This window comes from Macaca nemestrina, chromosome 1 (genome assembly GCF_043159975.1).
Source record: "Macaca nemestrina isolate mMacNem1 chromosome 1, mMacNem.hap1, whole genome shotgun sequence".
NCBI lineage: Eukaryota > Metazoa > Chordata > Mammalia > Primates > Cercopithecidae > Macaca > Macaca nemestrina.
The window spans coordinates 215,919,795-215,946,799 of record NC_092125.1 but is presented as its reverse complement, the minus strand read 5'-3'; the positions used below and the strand labels follow the sequence as shown (position 1 = coordinate 215,946,799).

At 52.0% G+C, this 27,005-nt stretch overlaps 1 protein-coding gene across 4 annotated transcripts in view; it reads left to right on the top strand.

The window, feature by feature from the left end:
• Window positions 1-27,005, top strand: part of LOC105483134 (immunoglobin superfamily member 21) — a 328,288-nt gene that overhangs the window by 51,508 nt on the left and 249,775 nt on the right. The gene's annotated exons all lie outside the window — the stretch shown is intronic.

Below are 27,005 nucleotides of genomic sequence, written 5' to 3'. Positions count from 1 at the left end.
ATGTGGGGAGAAGGTGCGGGAGTGTATTTAGAGATGCAAGTGTGTGTGCGCCTGTGTGTGTGACGGTGTGGGATCTGTGTGTGAGTGAGCGAGTGTCTGGAGGGGTGTTAGAGTGTCTGTGGCAGTTACATGGAGAAGGTGTATGTGTGAGAGTGTGAGAGAATGTTGGGGGGGTGTGAACATGTGCCAGCTTCCCGGTGAGGATGTGAAGTGTGTGAGCTTGTGTCATTGTGGGTGTGAGGTGTTAGGGGGTGGGTATGTGAGGTTTGGCGTTTCACGCGTGTCCCGAGTGTGCAGGTCTCTAGGGGTGTACGACAGCGGATTACTATTTCTGTGTGCACAGGAGACGGGACTTGGGCAGGAGTGTGCTTATCTGGGATGGGTGGGGGTGGAGGTGCCTGGGGGTCGTGTGCTTTGTGGGCCTGGGAGTGTGTGTATGCGTGCCATGGAGCGTGTGGTTCTTGTGTGCAAGGAGGTATGGACGCGTCCGGGACTGGGGAGTTGTGAGCAGCTCAGTGTGTGTGTGTGTGTGTGTGTGTGTGTGTGTGTGTGTCCCGTGTGGACTTGCTCCCGGGTTAGACTAAGCCAGCTGGAAGGAGGTTGAAGCTGAGCGGGTTCTCTGGAGCCAGCGAGAGGTGGCTCGGCAGCCCCAGGGTCCGCGGTTCGCGGCCGGCCTCCCGTCCAGCGCAGCCGCGTAGTGGGTCTTAAATGGTGACAGAGCCGAAACCTTTTCGCGCAGTGAGCGGAGAGCCAACGCGAGGCTAAAAGCCAGGCGGGAGGGAGGCGGGACCAGCGAAGAGCCGCGGGCACCGAGACTAGAGGGTCCGCGTCGGGGATCCTCCTCCAAGCCTGGTGCCAACCTCAGCCTGGCTGGAGTCAGAGCCTGGCTCCGCCTCGGAGGGGGAGGGGGACGCGAGGTGCCAAAAAGTCGTCTTTATGATCAATAAGGTCTCGACCCCGAGCCCCACTGGGTGATAGAGGTGGGCATCACCTCTGTCCTATGCCATAGCCTTGTCCCAGCAGGAGGTGCCTGCCTAGGCTCCGAGAGTGCCTGCTAGGAAGGGGTGCCCCCTTAAAAATTACCCCAACTCCTTCTACCCCGAAGTCCTTGGGGAGTGCTGGGTCTGCTGATAGGAGAAGCTGCAGAATTTGAGCCTGGAAGGTAGTCCTGACAGCGAGGGGGGAGGGGTTGGTGTAACCCAGAAGGAATGCAAACCCTGTACTTTGTTCCCCTATCCTTGGAACAAGAGACTTTCCAAAGTGGATCAAAATCTACCCCCTCAACTTTGGGTTGAGGGCTCCCGGCTTCGGATGCCTCTAGAGGGAAAGGTTATATGGGGGAGGTCCCGGTTCCACCGCCGCCGAGAGGGCACTGGGTTTGTTGAAAGGCACTGGAGCCCTCACCTGGACATTGCAGGGAGCGGGGGTTGAAGGTTGGGGACCGAAGGTAAGCACCCCTTTTCCTGGGAATGCGCATAACAGAGAGACAAGGCAGGGTGGTGGAGAGGACTGATGGGAAGGGCTTGGTGGGAAACCCTGGCTCCGTCAGGACCCCACCCTGCGAGCTCTCCCTGGAACCCGGGAGCAGCGTTCTTCTGGCTGCCGGGCTGCGGAGAGCTGACCCGGCATCCTGGCGCCTCCGATCCCTTTGCCCGCCTCTGCGGGCTGCGGGAGGCGGGGGTTGGCGTGGCTGAGGGTGAGCGCATCTGGGCCGGGGGAGCCAGCGAGGCCTCCGAGCTCAGCTGCGCAGGATGAAGGAAGAGCGCAGACCCGGATCGCGAATGGGAAACTTTGAGCCTCTGGGGTGCAGAGGGAGGTCCGAGGCCGCCGGGAGCCCTCTCTTCTCCGCAGAGGAGAGCACAGGAGGGTGGGGTCCCTCCTTCCTCCTTCCAAGTCTGTGCCCAGAATGGGGGGCGGGGTGCGAGAAGAGTCCGTGAGAGACGCAAGAGGCGGGCCGTGCCGGAGGAGGGCGCCCTTCCTGGAGGTGGCTGAGAGAGGTGCACCTGGCAGCGGCTTTGCAGGGCCACCTGCCTCGGAGGGCGGGGAAAGGAGCAACCCGGGCCGGCCTTTACGAACGTACTGGCGGTCACTGCTCGGGGAGGGACACGGCCAGAGCGCCCTCGCCGGTTCTGCCCCATTCGCGTGGCAGAGCAAGGGTGCCCGACGCTAGAGAGTCGGGTCTGGCAGGAGGAAGGAGGCCGCTGCCCCTCGCACTGGCTGGGCCGGAAGTCCTTGCCCTGGCTCCCCACTTCCCAGAATCAGACCCTCCGGAGGAGAATCCCACATTTCTCGGGGCTCCCGGTAGTGTTCTGGGGCGTTTTCAGCTCCTCCAGCCCCCGTGAACTGTGCCTGGGCACTTCTGGGAAGTCCTGCACTGGAGCCTGTATAGTGGCGCCGGGCTGGGGGTGGAGGAGTGCTCCTCAGCCGCTGTTCAGCCCTGGGAAACGCTCCGCTGACAGCAGGGTGGGGGCGGCCCCAGTTAGGGGTAGCCCACGGCCCCAGCCGGGGGTCTCCGGGATTGCGCGGGCGGAGGTGGGTGGCCCGGCCGGTTCTCTGGTTCTCTGTCTCCGCAGCCGCGTGTCAGCAGGTGGGTGGGATGGAAGGGCTGTCTCCGCTGGGCCGCCGCAGCCGCAGCGCCGAGACTGCGGGGGCTGTGCGCGCGCGAGCGGGTGTGACGACTTTATATATTTATCCTCCCTTCACACGCCCCCTTCCCACCGGGCGGGGGCTCTGGCGCGGTAGGGTTTCTTCTCCAGCCCCAACCGGGGGAATTAAGGCTCCTAATCCCTTGCAGGCTGCCCCGCCCATGCCCCTCCAGCGGGGCCCCGCCCCTAGTCATAAACTCCACCCCTCTTCCACCCCCCAACCACCCTGCAAATGGGAGTTTTTCATTTTCGTGTTTTAAGTGCAGAGAATATTAGAGCTGGAGCGACCTCGGAGATCACTCACTTCGGTGGTGTTGAAACTTCTGTATTTTTCTTTTTCTTTAAAGTAGGAGAACCCGTTTGGAGGAAACATTACCACCCTCCTAAATTCCCCATACCTTGAGCAAGATGATAGGTCCGAAAGCAGAGCTGCCCTAGTGGATGCTGAGATGAGGCCCACATGGAGCGCTTCTTCCACACAAGTCTTTCACAGCCTTAGACTGCTCCCTTCCTCCGCAGCTAATATCGTAGCTGGGGTTTTGTTTTTTCAGTAGCCCCGATTATATGGATCAGCTGCGATGTGTCAAGCAGGATGCTGGCTGCTGCTTCGCAGTCCTCATTCATGCTGCAAGATGGATTTAAGACCTTCTTTTCACAGACTAGGAAACTGAGGTTCAGAGGTTTCAGACTTGTTAACGACAGAAGCGCAGGCTCCTTCCCTCTCCCTCCTAGTTCTGCCCCGGGCTCCTCTGTCCTCCACATCTCCCCTCTCTGGCCACAAAGACTCCCTTGGGCAGGGCATGTGAACAGAGAAGGACCCACGTCATCTGAGTGATGCCTCAGATTTGCCTGGCTACTCTGATATTTCAGAACGTCAGTCACACACATACTTGAACTTCGCTACACTCTCCCAAGACGGGCAGAGAAGGGAGTAGGGGAAGGAGGTGGAGGAGTTTAGGGGACTTGCTTAGGTGCCTGGTTTATAGCAGTGTGTGACTTCAAAGGCAGAGACCAACAAAAAGGAGGCTGGTTAGTTCTTTTAACTGGGTTTCCTGGAATCTGCAGAGGTATTTAACCTGGGCAGTTGACAGCCTGGCTTACCACCTTGCCCACCTCTGCTACAGCCCCAGGCCACCAGGAATTCATGTATTCATGCATCCAACAAATGCTTATTGTATATCATGTGCCAGACACGGTGCTGAGCATTGGGAAAGCGGCTCTGAGCTTGGTAGAGGAGTCCCCTGCCCCTGTGGTGTTTAAGGTCAGTGGTAAATTGATGCTTCATTTAGAGGGAGGAAGGGGCTATTATCTCTCTCTGGCCCTAACCGAGCCAGGCATCATGCCATGTGGTTTATCATTCTTGTCTCATAGAATCCTTACAAGCACCCTGAGAAGTAAAATAAGGCCCATTTTGTAGATGAGGAAACTGAGGCTCAGAGAGGCTAGGTAACTTTGCCAAGGCTACCGAGTCGTTAAATGGCAAGCAGGAATTCAGATACAGGGCTGTCTGACTCCCTGACCTGTGCTTCCTCCCTCCATGCTCCGCTATCTCCTGGTGATAATTTCCTGAGCCCCAGCCACATGGATGTGTCCAGTCTCCTGTCTGGATGCCTGACTCCTTCCCAAACCCACACTGAAATAGAATCATCCAGGGTGTTCATCTGCACAGATGGGAGAGGGAGTGTTCCTGAAAGCTATTGCCATCACCAAGAGAATGAATAGGCATCTGCTGTGGGCAGGGCACATCTGAAAAGAGCAAGGCCTATGAGTGTGATCCTCATCCCAGGACAGCGAGAGGCTGGGCATGTTTCCGAAGAGATGAATGACAGTCTGTTTTGTCCATCCTCCCTCTCCACCTCCTTTCCTCCCCCATCCACTCCTGTTCCCTTCCCCTCTTTTTTCTTTTCTTCTTCTTTTTTCTTTTTTAAATAAAAGGAGGTTCAGGATCTTTTGTATGTGGAGGAACTGGGAGTTTCAAAACCAGGTCTGAAGCAATCCAGAGACAGCTGCTTTTTCATCACTAGAAAGGGAGTACAGCAGCCCTTACTACTTGTAGGAGGGTGCAAAGCTGTTCATTTCGAATGATAAATGTCAGTAGTGGTAAAACACATGACATCACTTCCTAGGAGGTGTCCTTCTTTAGGATGAAATTCCAAGGAAGATTGGGGTGGTGAGATCCTGGAACCCACCTTTATGCTTTCAGTGAGCTCCAGGAGTGGAGGGGGCCCATGTTCACTGAGACCCCTGGCCAAGATTCCATGGACAGAGCAAATAAAGGTAGTGTGTATGGGGCTGGAGGTGTAGGCCCTGTTCAGCCACCTCTGCAGCCCAAAATAGCAGGAGAGACAGGTCGTGGGCAGGGGGTGGATTGGGGGTGGGCTCTTTCTGAGACTCAGATTTCAGTCCCCTCCCAGGAAAGGAACTTGGTGTTTGTCTTGTCCACCAGTCTTTGTTACATCTCCTGGCCACGTACTAGATTTGCTTTGGGAAATCACCCCCACCCTCCCCCACCCCCCAAACACACAAATTGCATGACATCTTGGTGAGTGAGACTACTGGGTAAGGCATCCCCAAGGTGGGCCCTGGAATCTGAATATTGAGCAGACTGTCACAAAGACTGAGAATCACTAGAATGTCCCCCTTGCCATTGGGACCCTCCGGAAACCATCCTTTGTTGGTTTCCTGAGACTGATAATGATGGGACCTACCTCCCAGGGTGCTGAGAGGGTGGAATCAGGCATTACAAGCCGAGCTCTTGGTTAGTCCCGTGGGCTCTGATGCTTGTTACTATTGTAAACCATGGTAACGATGAGTACCCGCTGAAGCAGCCCCAGTCCTTGTGGTCCTCGACTTTTCCACAGTGTTCTCATTGGTTACTTTTTTTTGGCTTGAGTGTCCAGTGTCAATTTCTGCTGCTTGCAAGGAAAGGATCGCATGTGATAACCTCCCTAGGTGTGATGACCGGTGCCAGCCTTGGAGTTGCCAGTCAGTGCACTCTTGGTAATGCACAGAGGATGGTTCATGGCCCTCTGGCTGGGGGATGACCAATCCCACCGCCTGTCCTCTGTCTTTCCCTGGAGTCTTGAGGCCCATTGAGTGCAGTCTGAGACACAAGCTGTTCCCTGCTAGTAAAATGTACAGATGGAGCCAGTCTTATTGTGAACTTCCAATCCCCTGACCCACTAGACCCTGCTCCACGCAGGCAGGGACCCCATCTGGTTCTGCTCACTGTTGAGTCTTCTCCACATAGCAGGTGATCAGTCAGGTTGTTTGTTTGGGTGATTAGGTTACCTCTGGCCTTTCGACATGTGCATCCTGGTTTTGAAGAGGGCTGAGCATGTGGCTTTTTATTTCTATGGAAAATTGTGTGAAAAGGCTTATAGCATGTGGAATTGAGGCTGGACTTGCAGATGGACTTCCTGGCAGCAAAGATGTTCTCATCCTGGAACTACATTCTTTCTTTCTGAAGTTTCTCAGATAATCAAAGTAGCAGAGGCCCTGACTAGACATCTTAACTCTCTACCTGCTGGCAGTACTAGAAAATGGACAAAACGCTTCCACACCCATTATTCCATTTAGATCTCACATCAGACATGGAGACAGCTGGTCTTGTACCCGTTGAACAGATGAGGGAAAATGAGGCCCGGGAAGATGAAAGGATGGCAGTAGGCAGTGGCTGGACTGGAACCCAGATTCTGTGGCTGCAAGCTCAGCCTTCCTCCCATCCTTAACCCATTGCTGGGCTTCATTCAGTCCGCAGGGGTGTGGCATGAGACAGGTCAGTTTCCCATGTGCTTACAGGCCAGTAAGCTTTGACTTGAAGTGTGCACTGTGAGCTGCGTGCTGCTGTAGCCAGTTTGCTGATATGACTTCCTCCATCCTCCACTGCTGTCCAAGTGGGTGTTATATCCCCAGTCCACAGGTGAGGACACTGACATGCCCATGGTCACACAGTTTGAGACCAGAACTCACTGTCTCCCCTGTCCCTACAGTCTTGTCCTGCTCAGAGATTTCTGGCCTTAGCTTCTCCATCCTTTGCCTCCTCCCCAACTTCCGCCCTTTCTTGGCTCAGAGAGCAGACATCTGCCCTCAGCTAGCACAGCCCCTGGCTCCCTATAAGGCTTTCTCCAAGTCTCTGCTCACCCACATCCTCCCTCCACAGCCCCCCCACCACACACACACACAGACTCAGGTGTGCCCTAAGCATGTTGGCAGCAGCACTTTGGGCAACACTTTGAAAGCAGCCCCCCTCTGGGGCTGGAGATGGTTGAGGGTAGTCTCCCTCCTGAACAGAACTCTTGGGGGTGAGCATCCCTGCACCCCCGGCCCTGGCACCCGGCCTGGCTCTGAGCACATAGATCCTGAAGATGTGTTTGTTGAATGAATGAATGCTGTCTCCTCTGAGCCTGAGGTTTGGTTCAAACACCAGACCCAGGCTTGTTTCCTGGCCCTACTCAGTTGCCTCTGGAAGTACTTTCTGGTGTGAGAATGTGTCCATTGTCCTTCTCCATTCCATGGACCACTGTGGCATCACAGCTGGCATCTGGAGGAGGGGCCAACATTGCAAGGTGGTGGGAAGACCAAGGGGGCTTCGTGTGCCTTCTATGTTCTCCCTGGAGAGGGGACTGTCCTAGATGGTCAATGGTAGGGGGATTTGGGAAGGTAAAGAAAGAAGGAAGGAGGAAGGGAAGGAAGGAAGAAAGATGAGAAGGGAGGGAGGGAGGGAGGGGGGAAGAGAGGAAGGAAAGAAGGAAAGAAGGAAGGGAGGGAGGGAGGGAAGGAGGGAGGGAGGAGCGAGCATTCACTGAGCAGCTACTATGTGCCAAACCCTGTGCCAGACATGTTCACGCATAACATCATACTCAACTATCCCAGAAATGGCCATTTGGAAGATAATATTCTCCACCTTTACAGATGAGGTAAAGAGGCTTGGAAAGATTGTGTGACTTGCCTGAGTGAGGGGCAGAGCCAGATTCACACCCAGGCACCGATTTGCACATCTCTTCCCAACTCTGAATTTTTCCCATTGGTAGCTTGAAATGGACCATTACTGGAGTATTCACACAATGAAAATCAGCAAACTATACACTGGGGCCTCCCTCACCCCAGAATTGGTTGTTACACATTTGCCAGCACACCCCTAGGTATGCCCATCCTTCCTAATCCCTGTCTCTGTGGGGGAGCCACCTGGGGTTAATGTGCTTTGGTTTCCATCTGCACTGGGCTCATGTTGTCGACCACTTCCTAACAAAGTATCCTTGGGCAAGACACTCACTGTCTGAGTCATAGTTTCCCTGTCTTTTAAAAATAGAGGGTAAGTGAGAGAGAGTAATAGCACATGAAAGCTTTTGGCATGAAACCTTTCTTTCCCTTCCTCCTGATGGGACCAGCAGGCCGTGGAGACTCCGAGATGAGAGTGGGGTCACTGTTTCTTCTCCCTCTGCTCGAGCTGCTTTGGCCGAGAAGTCCATGATCCAGTCACTTCCATTAATTAAGCAGCTGCCCCAGGCCTAATTCTGGACTGACAGAGGCATCTCGGGAAGTTTCAGGTTGTGGGCAATCCCACGTTCACTGGGAACGATAAAAAATCACGTATAATCAAATAGCCAATACAGGGCTTGAACCAAGCTTATGTCTTTGGGGATTAAAGGCAGTGGCGCAGGAAGGCTCTGAAGGATTGAAACAATCTTGACAGGTCAGGAGAGGGTTCCGGGCAGAAGAAACAGCACATGCAAAAGGCTGGGGGGAGAAGGGGGAATGCCATCTGGGCAGGTGAGGGTTGGAGCCATGAGGCACGTGGCCTTGCTTAAGCGCAGGTCCTGGCTGAGAAGCTGGGGAGGAGGTTGGAGGAGCTGGCAGAGACCTGCCTGCTAGGGAAGCGGTCTGGATTTGAGCCCATGGGCTGAGGGGAACGGTTGAAAAGAGTGGAGTGGCATTCCCAGAGCACGGCTCTAGGAAGATTAATTTGGCTTTTCTGGGCCACCTGAAGCTGGAAGCTCTTTCGAACCTCCACTGGGTTATAAATGGTTGCTCTGAGCTGCCCAAAGAGACAATGGACTCCAGAAAGAAATGCCATCATTTGGAGATGGCCCACTTCTCCCAGCACATTCTGACTCGGCAAGAAGCGAAAGCCAGGGCCCTGCCCAGGCCCTACCAAGATTGCGCAGCCTGGAATGAGGCTGCCCCAGCCCGAGTGTGTAACTTGGGCCTGATCCAAGAGGCCCAAGGGAGGACAGCGTGGTCCTGGGGAGAAGCTTCTAGATCTCCAGTGGGCATGGGCTTTGTGGTCTAACCGGCCTTCAGATTCCACCTCCACCACTTGTTCAATATGTGGACTCAAGTAACCTCTTCATTGCTTTTATCCTTGGTTTCTTCAACTGCACTTGTAACTCTTCACGGTGTCCTCATGGGGTGGGGGCTGCTGGGAAGCGTGAATGGATAATACCAGGAGACCATAGGCACAGTGGCTAGCACACAGTAGGTGTTTGAAAAGTGGTTGCTCCCTTGATGATGTTTGGCTCCCGACCACGTGGTAGGAGCACCCTCCAAGTTTGAAGGGGAAGAAGTGTTTATAACCCTCGATGCCCAGGAGGAGAGGATGCGTGGCAGGTTTCCCCATGTGGATCACTGGAAGAATCTTTGGGTTTGGAATTACAGAGCATCTGAGCCAGAAGGGCGCTGGGAAATTATCTGCACTATCTCCTCTCTCCCCATTTTAGAGATGAGAAAACTGAGGCCAGAGAGAGGAATGAGTCCTCCTTTGTTGCATGCACTGAGCATGATGTAGGGGGCAGGTCTTCTCCTTCAATGTCAGGGATCTGTCCCAGGGCTTGGCCAGGTGGACCCACCACCTGAACAGCCTGGCACGGGGAAGCCTCTGGGTCCCCTGAAATTGGGTGGGGACCTTGGCAGCGCTTCAGTAGGGAGCAACCCCCAGCCTCCTACATCACAGGACAGCTTGGGAGTCGCCAGGGAGAGAAGCAGCTGAGCCTTTGGGTTTTTTTTTTTTTGTTCCTTTGCCAAGCTGTTCCCTTTGCCCTTTTGTTTCTCTTTCTGCAGAGGCACTCAGCGCTCCTCTGATGGGCTTGTTTGTCAGCAGTCATTGGTGCTTCCTTTATCTCCCCAGCACCATCTCTTCCTCCTTTTATCCCTAACACCGCCCCAGAGGAAGGCGTCCATCACTGGCTGCCTTGGCATCATTCTGGGCTGGGCTGGGCTGGGGGAGGGGCAGCACAAGCCTCCGATACACTGGCAGAGGCTGGGGCGGCCAGAGGGTGGGTAGCTGTGGCATCCTGAGCTGGAGCTCACCGCCCGAGTGCTCTGGTTTTGTCCAGTGGGTGTTCAGGCCATACAACAGCCAAGAGCCGAAGGAAGGCCGGGTGTCTGGTTCCACAGAAGCAGGTGATGAGTTGCTCATTGTCGCCCAGCACCTAATGTCCCAGGCAGGGGCGGAAGGCGTGAGGTGGGGGGCGGCAAAGGCAGTCACCTCACAAAGACTTCTTTGTTCATGTCTGCAGCAGAGAAGTGGGTCTGATCTGGGCTTGGAAGGGAAGAGGCATCAGAAGGCCAATTCCTAGGGCCTGTTGCCTGGCTGGGGAGCTTTTGGGAAGGTGGGGGGAAGAAGGACAAGTTACCCCACGGAAAGCATAGGGGTTACCTCATGGGGAAGAGTTAGCCATTCCCAGGCCAGTCTGGCTTGCTTCCTTCCTTCCTTCCTTCCTTCCTTCCTTCCTTCCTTCCTTCCTTCCTTCCTTCCTTCCCTCCCTTCCTTTCTCCCTTTCTTCCTTCCTTCCTTTCTTTCTTCTTTCCTTCCTTCTTTCTTTGTGTGATTGAGGAACTGAACTTTGTTGAATTCAGTTAATAGAAGCCAAGACACTTTGCTCAGTTTTCATTTAAATGTCAGTAGTCACACATGGCTATGTATTGATTGGAACAGTGCAGCTCTAGACTGTAAGCCCTAAGAGGGCAAGAACTTACCTATTCCCTTCTTTCCTTCCTCCCTTCCTCCCGTCTTCCCTTCCCTCCTTCCTTCCTTCTCTGGCTCTTGTTCATTCGTGCAGCAGATATTCATTGGATGTTTCCTGGGGGTCAGGCACTGTGTTGGGTTCTAGAAATCCAGAGGAGAGTGAATAGGCAAGTTCTTGCCCCACTGGGGCTTACAGTCTAGGGCTACACTGTTTCAATACGTGGCCATGTGTGACTACTGACGTTTAAATTAAAACTAAGCAAGTTTTCTCAGCTTCCATTTAGCTGAATTCAACAAAATTCAGTTCCTCAATCACATGAGTCACATTTTAAGTGCTCAACAGTGATTGGTGGCTAGTGATGACAGTATTGGGGTTGTGCACTTCCAGAAGCTCTACTGGACAGTGCTGGTCTAGGACAATGTTCCTCTTTGGGTGTGGCATGCCCACTGACAGGAAGAAAGTCACAAGGAATCGTAGCTAGGGGGTGGCTTTCCCTTTGCTTTTCTCAGATTGTCTGATGCTCTCATGCTTTAACTCCCCTCTGTCACAGGCTGATTTCTTTCCAACAAAAAGATAATGGGTCTGGGGCAACCAGCCTCCAGCAAGCCAGAGGGGGCAAGGCTTTTAATAACAGTGTTTTGTTTTCATTGTAATTATTTTTCAGTCACTCTCTGTTTAAGGCAATTGATACCAATTTGCCATTTGGGACAGTGATTTAAATTCTCCCTCTTTAAAAAAAAATGGCTTTAAGTAAAAAATGAGTCAAGTTAAAAATGTTAAGTACATAGTGAAGCAGGTGGCTGCAGATACGGCCAGTCTGTGAAGGTGGCCGACGTGAACGTCTGCAGTTAGAAACCTTGGTTCAGACGGAACCACACGGGCTTCTGGAGGCACCACCATTTCTATGTTCTGTGACCCGGGGAACAAGTTACTTCACTCCTTATCAATCAGGTTCCGGCAGGAAATGGCAGGCTCAGCCCGGAACGTCTGAGGAGGGCTTGTTCAAGGGACTATTTGCATAGGATTTCTGGAAAACTGCAGGGGATGGTGCAGCACCTTGGAGCTAGAAGAATCGGGCACTTTCTACCTGTTGCCTGGAGGAGAGATGTAACCAGAAAGCAGGCTGGGCTGTGCCAAGAGGACTGCCAGACAGTCAGGTGGCTCTGTGTAGAGGATTACAGCCAACTCTTGGGGGCCTGGCAGGAAGCTGGAGGGAGAAATACCCTAACTTTACCCTCTTCCTGCCTTTGGGTCCCTTGATGGTGCCATCCATTGATCAACCCTATTGGAAGCCCATACAGACCAGCCTCCAATGTGCAGAGCTGGTAGAAAGGGAAGAGAACAAGCTGGGGTCCAAGCAGCAGAGATCCAGCACAATCCCACTAAGTCTCAGTTTCCCCATTTATAAAACGCTCTATGATGCTCATTGTACCTGACGGGGTTGTGGCGATGATGCAATGAGACAACATATATATAACTAATGATCGGTAGCTATTTACATTTACAACAATAGCAGCAATATGGTGCTTACTCTTGTGTCCAGTCCCGGGTTCCATGGTAGATTTTTCCTGAGCTAGGAAGTAGCGTATGAGAATGGGGTTTTAGGGTACACGGTAGAATTTGGCTTTTCAGCGGCACGTGGATTTGAAGGGGCAGACAACTTTGGAGGCACATTGCAGCTTGCAAAGCGGAAGCACTAGCGCTCTCCACCGGCTGGTATTGACCTTTGCAGTGTGTCCTTCCTACTCTGGTCTCTTCGACATTTCCACAGCTCCCCTGTGCCCTAGTCCATCTTGCTGATTGATTACTTCACCCCAGGGCTCTCCGATTCGTCATTCCCCAGTCTATTTTCCACCCTATTTCCCATGGAGACGTTCTTTCTCCTTAGATCCATTTAGGTCATCTTTCCACCGTCCCCACTGGCTCCCATCATGTGCAGCCTGGTCCACATCAGTTATGAAGAGGCTGAAAGCTGTCTTCTTCTAAATGGAAGGCAGGCACTCTCCAAGCCTCCGCTACTCCTGCCAGAGGCTGCTCTCACCCTTGCGGGAGGGGGAAAGGAGGATACTCTTAAGTAACTTAGCACTTTGGACCACTGGATCTTTATCCTTCACCTGAAAGCTGGAAGTGCCATTGCCCCTTTTAGAGGGATCTAAAGGAGTAGCTGGAGCTCAGGGAGTAGCTGGCTTCTACGCGGAGATAAATATTCCTCAGGGAAACTTCCACCGGCAGTCCTCTTAGCTCCCAGCTTCTAAGTTGCCTGAGGTGGCTTTTCTCACGATCCTCTATTTTCCTTTGTCCAGTCCCTTTTCTCATCTACCTGACTGTTGAAATTGACTTTGATGAGGACTAATTTTGTCCGTTGAAATTCATGAGACACTTACCCATTTCGTGCTTTGCTGAAATTGCCGTGACAAATACCAGTGGCAATTTCTTCCCTGGCTCATTCTCTAAAGTGCTCTGGGCAAGACAGAGTGCCCCTGCCCTCGCCGACATGCCATCTGTCGGCTCTGCCATCCTCCACCAGCCCTGCTATTGGCCCTGCCCCGATGCAGATCCATCTCAGCCCTTCCTATGTGCTCGGTGGTGTGTGATCCTTTAGGAGGGGATGAGTTGCCTAAGGGGGACAAATATGCCTCAGGGAGAAAATTTCACCCACACCCCCATTGGGTCTCAATGTCCAAGTTGACTGAGGTGATATTCCCTTACCCAGCCCCTGTTCCATGTACCTGACGGTCCAAATTGACTTTGATGAGGACTCATTTTCCAGTTGAATATGGGGACATGTTCTGTAGGCCAGTCCTCCATCACAGGCAGGTGCACCACTTCTGTCTCCTTGAGCCAGGTCCCAGGTCACCAGGATAGCTTTGGTCACCCATGAGTGACCAGCCTTGTGGCTGGTGAGCTCCAAACCAGTCCCTGATCTGAGCCTGGACACACTGCAGAGATTGCCAAAGAAACCTCAGTCACCCTCTTCACAACTTTTGTCATGTCTGTCTCATCTGTGCTTTTTTAAAAAAAAAAATTTATTTTTTTGAGACAGAGTCTCACTCTGTCACCTAGGCTGGAGTGCAATGGCACAATCTTGGCTCACTGCAACCTGTGCCACCAGGGTTCAAGCGATTCTCATGCCTCAGCCTCACGAGTAGCTGGGATTACAGGTGCATGCCACCACACTCGGCTAATTTTTGTATTTTTTATAGAGACGGGGTTTTGCCATATTGGCCAGGCTGTTCTCGAACTCCTGACCTCAAGTGACCCACCTGCCTCGGCCTCTCAAAGTGCTGGGATTATAGGTGTGAGCCAACATGCCCAGCCACCCCATCTGTACTAATTTTTACACCATCATTTTCTTAAAATCAAATTTCAGTGGACTCTTTTTTTGGCTTGTCTGGTTCCAGGGAACAATGTATGGGTTTGTAGTATTGACCTTAGATTTTTTTTTTTTTTTTTTTTTGAGATGGAGTCTTGCTCCATCTAGTCTGGAGTGCCACGGCATCTAGTCTGGAGTGCCGTGGCATCTTGGCTCACTGCAGCCTCCACCTCCTGGGTTCAAGCAATTCTCATAACTCAGCCTCCCAAGTGGCTGGGACTACAGGTGCACGCCACCATGCCCAGCTAATTTTTTCTGTATTTTTAGTAGAGATGGGGTTTCACCATGTTGCCTAGGCTGGTTTCAAACTCCTGAGCTCAGGAAATCTGCCCGCCTCGGCCCCCAAAGTGCCAGGATTACAGGCGTGGGCCACCGTACCCAGCCAGATTTTTCATTAATTCATATTAAAATAAATATGTGAGTATTTGAAATTTTAAGAAACTTCTTTCATACCATCTTAGCATCAGCCTGTCAGCTGCTTTGGAAAATACCAGTTTGGTAGGAAGGGCACTAGCCTCGCAGTTCTGGACCCTAGGATCTGATTTTAACTTCTCCATTAACTTGCTGTGTGGCTCATCCTACTCTCCTGGGTCCGTAAAATGAAAGGGTGAGTCTGGATGATCCCATTCTAAGATTCTTCACTGGGCAATAGGATTTAGAGGGAGCACCCCACTTATGCTCAAAATATTTTTTGAAGACTATTTTGATGCCTCCCCAGCTTCCTGCCTCTGGGATGAAGCATCTGCCTCTAGAGAACTCTGGCAAAGAATAGCTGTGCCAGTGACAAGGGATGCTCCATTTCCTGGAAGCATAGGACAAAGCCTTATTCCGGCTCCAGTCAGCAGCCCTGCACTAAGCATCTGCTCTTTCTCGGGCCTTCTACTAGGGCTGGGGCTGCAGAGACAAATAAGACCCAGTACCTGTCCTCAAGGAATTCTTAGTCTCTTGGGGCTGATAGGCAGGCAAACAAATAAATCACGGCATAATATTGGAAATTCTAAGGTTGAAATAGCTACCAAATCATAGGGGGAGTGCAGAAAAGGGAATGCTTAATCTGCTTGAGGTGTTGAGGAGAGTCACAGATCACTAGAAGGGGCGATGCATGATTGGGTCTTGAAGGATGCATAGGAGTTTGCCAAGTGAAGAAGGGAGTGGAGGGATCTGAGCGGGAAGCAGCAGCAAAGATAAAGGCTTATGGTCTGGAAGAGGCCTGGGGCACATGGGGGACTTGGGAGGCAGGGGTGAAGGATGTGTATTGCAGGTAAGAAGTGAGGCTGGAGGGGACACAGGGCACAGATGAAGTGCATTTGCTAGAGGTAAATCAGTCCCCCAATTAGACAGATTCCCTAGCTGTGGGCTCCCTGGCCCACTGGCACTCACAGAGGCCCGGACTCTGCTGCCCCCCCTTCCCCCCCAGGAAGCACGAAGCTCCTCTTTCCCACTGAAAATGCCACTGGTGCTGTTTGCCTCATGCAGACAGGAAAAGCGCTGCAGGGGACAGGGCTTCAGAGCAAGAAGCAGAGGTTGGTCTTTTGACAAGATGCTGCCTCCTTCTAACCCAGGTCCTGCATCTGCGACAGCCACACTGGTTATAAAGCAGTGCCTCTCGGCTATGTGGATCCAGAGAAAGAGTGAAGTCAAAATAGGGGTGTGGCCAGGTCCAGGCTCTCTTCTTCCTGGACCTCCTCGTCCTCACCTGCAAAGTGATAACAGTAGCAAATGCTTATTGAGCACTTGCTGTGCACCAAGCACTGTGACAAGCTCCTGCTTGTATTGCCTCACTCCTGAAATCTTCTCAACCCCCCAGAAGGTGCATGCCGCTAGTATCCGCATTTTACAGGAGAAAGAACTGTAGTGCAGAGAGGTTAAGCCACCGGCTCTGGGGTTGCACAGCTTGTGAGTGGCCATGCTGAGTTTTGAACCCATTTGGCCTGCTTCCTGTGCTCTCTGCCTTCTTGCTTCTCTGCAGAAATCCCTTCCAACTTGACCTTCTGTGATTCTGAGGCTGCTTGGACTTCCCATCCTGACCCTATGTGGCTCTTCCTGTCTCAGGGGCTCCAGCCGCAGCTGGAGGTGGCCCCGGACCCCGTGGCTGGGCCACTGTGGAAGGTCACAGGGTTGCCCTTCCCTGCCTCGGCAGTCACTGGGTGGCAGCTCGGCTCTGTTGTCTTGTCTCTGGCCTCGTTATTATTATTATTTCTTTCCAGCATGCTGCTAAAAGCTTCCCACAGAGAGCACACAACCCAACTCTTTAAAATTTAAAGGGCTTTACTTAAACAATGCTATTTCCCTCAGAAAGGAGACAGAAGAGGCATATGCGATGGTTATATTTAGTGCGGCATGTGGGTCTGAGCAGATGAGTGTGGTGCTTGGTGGGCGTGCAAGTGACCAGGGAGATGTCATCCATGGCGATGGGGCCAGGGCAAGGGCACTTGAGGAGAAGAGTTGTGCCAGCGTCCCCTCCCTCTCCTTCCCCAGAAAGTGTGGCCTCAGAAAGAACCTATTGTACAGTGCTCTGGGAAGAAGAGGAGGATGGTTGCCATCTGAGGGACTCGCTAGAGAGAACATAAAACTGGACAGGAGGCCCTGTCCCCCTGCACACAGGCTCTCAGCACTCCTAGCTGTCCCAGGGCCTTTGCACATGTGGTTCGGACTCTGCAGGAACCCACCTTCTTCTTTGGACTATATCTTCTTCATGATTCAGGTCTCATCTGGGACATCACTTCATTCAACACATATTTTCTGTGTACCTACTATGTTCACAACACCATGGGGTACAGAGACCAGTTGTGACTCCTTTTCATGTCCCCTGCGCCTGGCACAGGTCCTGGTGCAGAGCAGGCATCAGTATGTGTTTAGGTAATTGATGAAGGCCTGTGAGGATGCTCTGGGGTCTGGAGAAAGGATATGGTTACCTCGTTGGAATTCACACCAGAAGCATCAAGAACTCTGAACGAGCTGATTAATGCTGGCAGAGCCATACCTGCTCAGGGAAGGAAGGGAGAGTTCACGTCCTTTCTCCTTTAGCGCATCTATTGATTCATTCATTTATTCATTCAACTCATGTTTATTGGACTCCTGCTATGTTCCAGATAGTGTGCTGGGCACTGGCGATACAGTGGTGAATAGGCCAAAGATAAAACCTGCCCTCCAGGAGCTTACCTTCTAGCGTATACAACCAGCCAGCTAACACATACACGAACAGATAACATAAGGAAGTAGTAACTGCTATGAAGAATAAGACCTGGAAGAGTAATGGTGAAGTGTGGTGGTTCAGGATTGGGGAGGGGCGCTATTGATTGAACATCTATGTTCCAGACCCTGTGCAAGCCTTGGGGCTGCAAACAAGTCAAAAACAGTAATCACCAACTCCAGGAAACGTTCAGGAGAAAGGAGAAAGCCAGGATAACCCAGTTGGTAGGACCGAGGAAGGCTTGCTATCAGGGAGGATTTCAGTGAGGTCCTAAGAGCAGAGCAGGGCCTTGAAGGATGGGAGGCCATAGGCAGGACTTAGCAGTCAGCTTTTGGTTTTCAAACTGTGCTCCTTGGAACCCCAACTTCCTATAGAGGTGGCCCAGGGGACCACTTTGGGAGGCGAGAATGTGGCTCAAGATGATGATTGAGGGGGTTCTCGTGCCCCAATCAAGCTGAGAGCTTTGCTTTGGTGCTTTCACAGACAGGGCTTCAGCTCCAGCTTTACTTTGAATGAAAATAAAATAGCCAAGAAAGGAATTTGAAAATGAGTGGGCTGGATGATGAGGAGGAAGTGCAGGCCATCTGGGCTGGGGGATGTTCTGGAGATTTTCTGCTTGGTTGCACCCTCCTTTCCTCCATGTGTGGGGAAACTGAGGCTGAGAGAGGCCTTTGGGTTGTCCCAGGTCATCAGCTTGAGGGGGCCAGATCTGGGATAAATGCCTCTGACTTCTGCCTCTTCCCAAGCTGGGAGGGAAGCCCGTGAGAAAGCCCACCTTGACTCTGACCCTGGACCCGAGGCTGGCAGTTGCTGTTGGGGATCCTGACTGCGGCAGTGCCCCCCTACTTGTGGCTTCCCCACCCCAAGCCCAGCTACAGGACACCCCCTCTAAACCTCTCGCCTCTGCCAGCCCAATTGGTCTGCCCCACCCTCATGGGACCCCTGAATTAAACAAAATATTTTATGATCCCACGCTTCATTATGTTTTATTAAAAGAGCTGGTGCTGGCTTCCGCAGGCACAGCTGCCGGGCCCAGGCCTGAGGCTTCCTCCCCGCATCCCCTCCAGAGCTGACAGCTGCCACCCATCCCCCACCCCTCCCTCCAGAAACAGCCAGGGTGTCAGGTGTTGACGAGATGAAGGGGAATCCTGCAGGTGGGGACAGACGGGAATTTGGAACGATAATCCCGCCTGGTGTTCACACGTCCCATTAGATGCCCCTCACCCTGCATTTCTGACCCTCCCCATGTACCCCATGCAGATACAAGCCCAGGCTGTTGTCCCTTCCCAGGCTGCTCATGTTCCGTCTACCAGCGACCACATGGAATGCCTTGCTATCAGCCAAGCCACTGGCTAGATGGGCCGTCTTGAACAGGACACGTGACCACTCTGAGCCTCAGTTTCTTATCTGCAAAAGGGGAGTTGGCCAGGCCAGGCAAGAGTTTTGGCCTCACGGGCTGACATTCTGGTGGATGAGACAGAAATAAACATACAGATACATAACCTACCTCTGGCTGTGGACCTATGTGAGGTGAGTACAGCAGGGCTGTGGGATAGTGAGGGACCCTGGGGGCAGAGAAGCTTCTCTAGATTGGGTGGTCAAGGAAGGCTTCTTGGAGGAGGTGCCCTATAAGCTGTCAGTTTCAATGTGGAAGTCATGAGGAAAGAGTCCTGGCATCTAGATATTTCTGGTGGAGAAACAGCCCTCCCCTTCCCCTGCCCAGACGGTGCTGTAATGGTATCAGAGGCCAAGTGCAGAACTTAGTGTGGGACCTACTTAGGTCTGAATGGGAGTTGAGCCACCAGCTAGATGGGTCATCTTGGACAGGGCACATGACCGCTCGGAGTCTCAGTTTTTCATCTGCAAAATAGGGGTTGGTTGGGCACTGTGGCTCTTGCCCATAATCCCAGCACTTTGGGGTGCTGAGGTGGGCAGATTACTTGAACCCAGGAGTTCAAGACCAGCCCGGGAAACATGGTGAAATCTTGTCTCTACCAAACAAACAAAGAATAGAATTAGCCGGGCATGGTGGCACACTCGTGTAGTCCCAGCTACTCAGGAGGCTGAAGTGGGAGGATCACTTGAACCAGGGAAGTCAAGGTTGCAGTGAGCCATAATCATGCCACTGCACTCCAGCCTGAGTGACAGAGTGAGACTCTGTCTCTTAAAAACAAATGGGAGTGAAGATATACATCTTTGCCCAAAGCATCTGACATCTATAGCTATTTAATTCACTGTGAGCTCCCTCACTAAAGGAGAGAGGGTATTTAATCAGGTCTTCATTTAAGGGAAGAGATTAGTGATACTCTTGGATATTATTATTATTGTTGTTGTTAGCTAATACTAATGGATAACTTACTACTGCTTTATCAAATATTTATTGATCTCCTACTGTGTGCCTGGGAGGTGGTTTTGAACGGGAGGCAAGAGCTTTGGCCGCGTGGGCTGACATTCTGGTGGATGAGACAAGAATAAACATATGGATTAATAACCTACCTCTGGCTGTGAACCTCTGTGAGGGGAGTAAAGCAGGGCTGTGGGATAGTGAGGGACCCAGGAGCAGAGCAGCTTCTCTAGATTGGGTGATCAAGGAAGGCTTCTGGGAGGAGGTGCCTTACGAGATGAATAGGGAAGAAAATAGCAAGAAAAGTCTGGCTTAGCCCTGGTGTTGGCATCTCCTGGCCAGCGTGTAGGTTTGTAGCTGATTCCTTCCCCGGCAAGGGCCTTCTCTGGACTCTGACCCCATTACTGGGAATCTGTCACTGGCAATTCTCTGACACCAGTGATGCAGGCTCAGCTGGCCCATGACAGTGTCCCCTTTGGCCCTGGGGAGACCCGAGGAAAGAGCATTCCAGACCCCAAGAAGCAATTCTAGACCTGTTCTGATTTAATTCTTGCAGAACTCCACATGGCGAGTCCCACTGCACTCTCCATTTTGCAGATGAGGAGACTGAGACAAGAAATGAAACCCCCATAGTTGGTTTGTGGAGGAGCTGGGATTTGAACTAAGGTCTGTCTGACTCCATCACTGCTGAGTTAGCCACTGCCTCCTGCTCGTTCACTGTGTGTGTCTCTGTGTCACATGGGAGGATGATGGAGGGAAAAAGCCCACCCCTCACCTCCTTTTATTTCAGCTTGAACCCCAGGATGCCTCTGGACAGGGCTGGAGCCTCCAGTGCTTGGGTGAGTGGGCTGGGTGGCCTGGAGCCCACAGAGTATTGATGGCTCTCAAAGCTGGCAGGCTTTGGGAGGTAGAAAGGTATTAATTAGCAGTTATTCCCCGGCAATGGGGAGATGGATAGAGATTAAGGTGGCGGTCCGTGCATCCATTTTGTAGCAGCTGAGAAGCAACAGTAAATCAGTGCTATGAATCGATGCTGTAAGAGGGAGATATGTTTTAATCTTATTAGCAGTATAGCGTTACAGGGAGAGAGGCAGGAGAATTCCTCACTCAAGGTTCCTGGGTCAGGAAAAGGGGAGAGAGACTAACCGGGGCTTGGACCATCTGGGAGGGCACCAGGATGGCAAATTTTACTCAGGTTGGGAAAAGGCAGGGGGCAGGGAAATGAGAGGCGGGAGAGGAAGTGAGAGGCGGGAAAGGAGTTCTGGATCAGCAGAGGGGGACCAATCCAGTCTTCTGAAGGGTGTCTGTCATGGATGCAGTCCTCCCGTGCGCCCCCTCTAGCTCCTCCCTGTGAATAAGGGCTCTGAGTTAGACATTGGTTCAACCACCCCACCTCGATGAGTCTCTGACTCTGGCACTGGCCCATCTGGGGTTACTGGCCTGGCTATACCACCAATAACTCAGAAGCTGAGAAGGGGGATGGTGGGTGGAGGCGTACAGGTCAGCACCCCAGGACTGGTGAGGAGGGAGCCATCGTGGAAAGCAGCCTCAGCAGGTGCAGTCTCGTATCGACCCAGTGACCCCTCGCAGTAGGTGTCTTGTCCCCTTGCACAAAGGATGTTGTGATTTGAATGTCTGTCCCCTCCAAAACTCATGTTGAAATTTAATTGCCATTGTAGCAGTATTGAAAGGTGGGATGGTTAAGAGGTGATTAGGTCATGAGGGCTCCACACTCATGGGTCAGATTGGTGCTGTTATCACTGGGTGAGTCTGGCCCCTCTTGCCCTTCCGCCTTCCAACATGGGATGACACAGCAAGAGGGCCCTCGTCAGATGCCGGCCTCTCCATCTTTCCAGCCTCCAGAACCATGGGCCAATACATTTCTGTTCATTATAAATTACCCATGTTGTGATATTTTGTTAAAGCAGCACAAAACAGGCTAAGACAGAGGGGAAGAGGTGCAGGAGGTAAAAAGACTTGCTGAGTACAGGCAGCACCAGGACTTGGCCCTACCTCTGAGCGGCAAAAGCCCAGTGTCCTTTCTGCTCTAAGCACTGGACACCACCCCCCAACCCCACCCCACAAAAGCCATGGGAAACCCTATGAGATCTGGCCTTTGAGTGTGACAGGGGGCTTAGAAGTGAGACACCCTTTTTTTCTCTTTCTCCCTTGCTTTAGTTCACTTCTTCACACCAGGATGAGAAGTTCCTATGGGAAGAAGACTGGGAGGCAGAGAAAAGACAGAAACGGAGCAGTCGGGATGAACCATGAGCACCTGCTCTGTTCCACCCAGAGCAAGGGGCTGGCTCTCTGGGCCTCGTTTTCCTTACCAGACCTCTGAGGGCTCTTCTAGCTAGAACACTCTCTGATTCTGTGTCTCTCACTTCTTAAACCATCAGTTGCCCACTGTATCATGTAATCTGAGTCTCAGTAGCCCCTGTGACATAAACATTATTAGCCCCATTTTCAGGATAGGTAAACTGAGGAACTCAAAAAGGGTTAGTAACTCACCCAAGGTTACACAGCTAGTGAGTGTCAGAGCCTGGATTCAAATCCAGATCAGTTGGCTCTCAGGAGCTCAGAACTCTTCATTACACGGTACACCTCCCTGTCTGAATATCAGGACATTTGTGGAGAAAAAAAAAAGTTACCTGAGGAAAAAGATGACTCCAGACCACTCATGGAGAGCAGCAGTCCTCCTGCAGGTGTGCAGTGGGCCCTCCTGCCACTCACCCACCTCAGGATCTGTCCATGTCCGGCTGTCCCTGTTGGCCCCCTGGTCTGATGGCTGAGCCAGCCCTGGAGAATATGACTCTCACAGCCTGGATGGGGGGCCTGAGTGCCCCTCAGCTCTGGCAACCTTGGACTGGCTAATGGAGAAGTCTTCGAGGTCTGCCTAGGCTGCTGAGGGCAGAGCCAGGCCTGAGGGAGCCTAGTGTCTCGACATCCTCATTTCCTCTATCCGGGGAGGAAAGAATGGAGCTCCCTGTGGATTGAGAAAAACCCCTCCAGAAAGATGGCCACTGCTAGAGGAAAGGGGCCCAGCCTGGGGCTTCCTGTCCCTGCTTGGGGAGGGGGAGACCCGAGACAGATTTTTGTTTTTTTCTTCATGTGTCTCAGAGGCAGAAATCACACTGGTAGCTCAGAGATAAACCCCCAACCCTAAGCTTCTGAACCCAGAGGTTGATGAAGACATCACTCTTCCATCCCAGACTGATTTTCTCATCTATACCTCCAGCTAGGAGCACATTGTCACATAAAGTGAATGGATGAAGGATGTGGGAGTCGGATTCAAATCCTGCCACATTGCCTACAAGCTGTGTGATGCTGGGCAAGTTACTTCACATCTCTGATGTTTGTGACAATTAATTGCCATGTGGAATTGTTATTAAGAATCAAATGACATTATTTTATCTCTTTGTTCACTTACAGAAAGGTGCGTTATAAAATTTAACTATATTAGCCATGGTAGAACTTGTTTCTGTAACAAACCCCCACATTTCACTGGCACAAGTTCGATAGAAGTTTATTTTTAGCTCACATGACCGTTTACTGAAGGTATCTCTGTAGGTGGGTGGTTTTCCTCCATGTGGTGACTCAGGGATCCACGCTCCCTTCTGTCTTGTGGCTCTGCCATCTTCTGGGGCACATAGTCCTTTCCAGACAGTGGAAGAGGAAAGGTTAAGGACTGTCTTCTACTTCTTATCAGGCTGGAAGTGGCACATGCCTTCTCCTTGTGGTTCATGTACAAATGTCACTGGCAACACTTGCATGCGGAAGAGACTGGGAAATGTATCAAGGTGGTAGGGGTGGGGGTTGAGGGGTGGTTTGCCTTCCAGAGACAACTCCGTATAATGCTGAGTAGGAGAGACATGAATTTTTGGTAGCCAGCTGCTGTCTCTACTTCAATAAGTACCTCATTTACTTGCCTGCTTTACCCTCTGTGTGAAATCCATGAAGACAGTGTTTCTGTCTGTCTTATTGATCCTGGCTTATTAATTTCTGTAACCCCAGCACCTAACACTGTGCTGGACACAGAATATGTTTATCCAATATTTGGACGAATGGATGGATGGATGGATGGATGGATGGATGGATGGATGGAATGATAGTAAACCAAACCACACCGACCTATGACGAGGTCATATCTATGACCCATAGATTTGACCCATAGATTTCCTCTGGATTTATGGTCAGCCCTGTGGGCATAGGGCCCTGCCTGACTCATTGACTGTCAGATTCCCATCACTGAGCATGGTGCATGGCAAAAGGCAGCTTTTCAGTGTTTGTTGAATAGAAGCCTTACAGAAGACCTTTGGAAAGGTCAGTATTGGAATCTGGGCTGAGCTTCGGCAACCCCAGCCTGAGGCAGAGGGATGGCCAAGATGACTGAGGTATGAGCTAATTCCCACACTGCAAAATGACTGCAGAGATTTGCCCCATGATTGCATTCTGGGTCCTGGCCACCTCTTGGGCTGTCAGGGAAGGAGGTAGAGAAGCCCCTTGTCTTCTCCCCGGCAAAGACTAGGAGTTGATACCCACACTTCCAGGGGCCTCACGCAATCCATCCTGTGCTCATGGGTCCGTTGGTGGGCAAGGGGGTGGGGGACCGCTGCTGGGTTCAACAAGGTCTGCAGACTTCCCCATGATGCCCTTAAAAGGTGTCCTGCCATCCCTTACGCGTCTGGCAAGCCTCCTAGCATCTCCCTGTTTTCTTCCACTGGGCGAGGTCTGGCCTGTGGGGCAGAAACAGGGGCTCTGAGCAGGCGGAGGCAGTGGGGGAGGGAGGGGACAGAGACAGGGTTGAGTGTGTTCCTTTCTTCTTGCCAGACCAGTGAGAATTTGGCTTTAAATTTTTAACCTAAATAGAGTTATATTCATTCTCTCTCCCTCTAGATGCAAAGCACTTTTTTGGAGCAATTAAGGAAAAGCATAAATCAGTCCGGTTTTAAAAGCTCAGGCTGACTTTGTGGCTAGCTAAAATTAGCATCTCCATAAAGGAAGTGGGAGGGGGAGGGAAAGCTGAATTTGGCTTCAAGACACCCATGCACTGAGGCTGGGGGTGAAGCCAGGCCTCTGGCCCCAGCCCCAACCTTCCTGAGGTCCCCAGAGCATGGGAGCCAGGGCTCTGGTTCCGTCTCGCCTCTGCTGAGCAGCACAGCCTTTCTGGTCTAACCCCCGTGTCACGGCTTCCCTGATTCCAATTTGGCGAAGATAGTGGGTTTGCAGAGTGACTGGGTCTGCACTCCGGCTTCACTACACAGCTGCTGTGTGGCCCTGGACAAGTCGTTTCACCTCTCTGAGCACCCCTGCTTCTCCGTCTGACAAATGGGGCTATAATTTACCCTTCATGGCATTGTCCAGTGGGATCATCTGAGCACATGTGCTTTGTAAATGGACAGGTGCTCCATGCTGCCGCTTACAGGTAATCTACAGCCTCCTCCACCTGACTACACTGTCAGCCCCCTTGCACCACCACCACCTCCAGATCTTCCCCTACCAACTGGCTGCCCCACGGCACAGAGCTCAGAATACAAAATAACCACCTTTCCCTCCGTGACCTCTGCCTCGGTTTGTAATGACGAGTCCTCAGGTCAAATCCTTCACTATTGGACCACAGCAGATCCCCGTTATGGGGCTGGAAGCCTCCGGTGGGGGGTTTTGTTGGCTTGATCACTGCAGGCACATCGTAGAGGCTTGTGAATATTTACTTGTGGATGAATACATTCATGATGACCACATGGGTCAGTCACTTCACTCCTCAGCCTTCTAAGCATAAAATGAGAATCATAAGAATATTTACTTTGCAGCTAAATCCCTTATTTAAGAGATCTTTATCAAGTTTTGATAAAGCCAGGCTTTGGAGACAGCAGTGAGCAGCATGGGGAGGTTCTATACCTTCGGGTAGCTACAAACTAGAGGAAGGTAATGTGTGTTTTAGCACCTAGGAGAGTGGCTCACCAGTTACCCTTAGTAGAATCGTGAGTGAGTGAGTGAATGAATGAATGAATAAAAGGAAAACCATCTGCTGTGACCCCTCTTAAGCCTCTTCTGTGGCCTTCCCATTACCTGGGGAGCTGGCGTCTGTGCTGTTTACAGGTCTGATTCTGCTCTCACCCTCTCTGAACTTTCCCCATCTGTAAGGGGTGCAGAGAGCCTGTCATCTCAAACCCTATTTGAATTGCCCGAGATGTTCTGATTCCTTGTGGACATAGCCTCAGAAGCTTCTGAAGCAGAAATCCTATAACCAGACCTTTCCTCCTCTGGTTCTTCTCTGGGTTCAGCTTTGATGCCAGCTTATCTCCCCGGGGGAGGGCTAATTACTCGCAGGCACTATCCGCTCATCTCCCAGGCCTCTTATCTGAGACATAAGCGTTTAGGCAAACACATTAGGCCAAAGCAGGGCAGAGCCTTTGGACAAACATCTCTGGGCTTTTCCTGGGCTGTGGATGCACATGGGCACTGGCCTGGCCTCCTCAGTGCCCCCCCCCACTGCTCCCCACCGCACCCACCACAAAGACCTGTCCAGCCCACACCTTCAGGGTTGACCTCACAGGTCCTGAAAAATCCCAGGCACCCAAGCCCAGGTCCTCTGCCCCAGAGTCCATGGGCAGTGAGATTCCACTGTGGCTGGCTCCTCCCCCACTCAACCTGCTCAGACCTGGGCCTCAGTCAGTTATAGTGAGGCAGAGAAATCCTACATAGGGTTCCACAGCCATGCCTGGGAGATTAGAGGATTCTCTGTGATTTAGATTGAGCAACAGATTTTTCTGGAGGAAAAGGGCTGCTACTGAGCGTATGCTCGCTCCAGGCCCTGGGCTTCGAGCTTCCACACACACCAGCCCACGCCGTCCTCCTGTCAGCTTAGTGAGCTGGGGTATTGAGCTCCTGCTACAGACGAGGACTCCAAACCCCAAAAGTGAAATGGCTTCCTTCAGGAGGCTGGGGAGAGAAAGTTACCTTGACTGGGTGCTTCCTGGGGCAGGCTCTGTCCAAAATGCTTCACTGACCTGTTGTATTAGACAGTTCTTACATTGCTATAAAGAAACACCTGAGACTGGGAAATTTATAAGAAAAGAGGTTTAATTGGCTCATGGTTCTGCAGGCTGTACAGGAAGCATAGCACTGGCATCTGCTTCTAGGGAGGCCTCTAGAAGCTTCTTTTTTTTTTTTTTTTTTTTTTTTTTTGAGACGGAGTCTGGCTCTGGAGCAGGTGCATTGCATGGCCAGAGCAGGAGCAAGAGAGCAAGGCGGGGAGGTGCTGCACACTTTTCAATGACCAGATCACACACGAACTCCCTCGCTATGCAAAGACAGTACCAAGTGGGGATGGTGCTAAATCTTTCATGAGAAATCTGCTCCCATGATCCAGTCACCTTCCACCAGACCCCACCTCCAACACTGGGGATTGCATTTCAATAGGAGATTTAGGCGGGGACACACATCCACCTGATCCACCTGATCCCCCTGTATCACCTGTCTT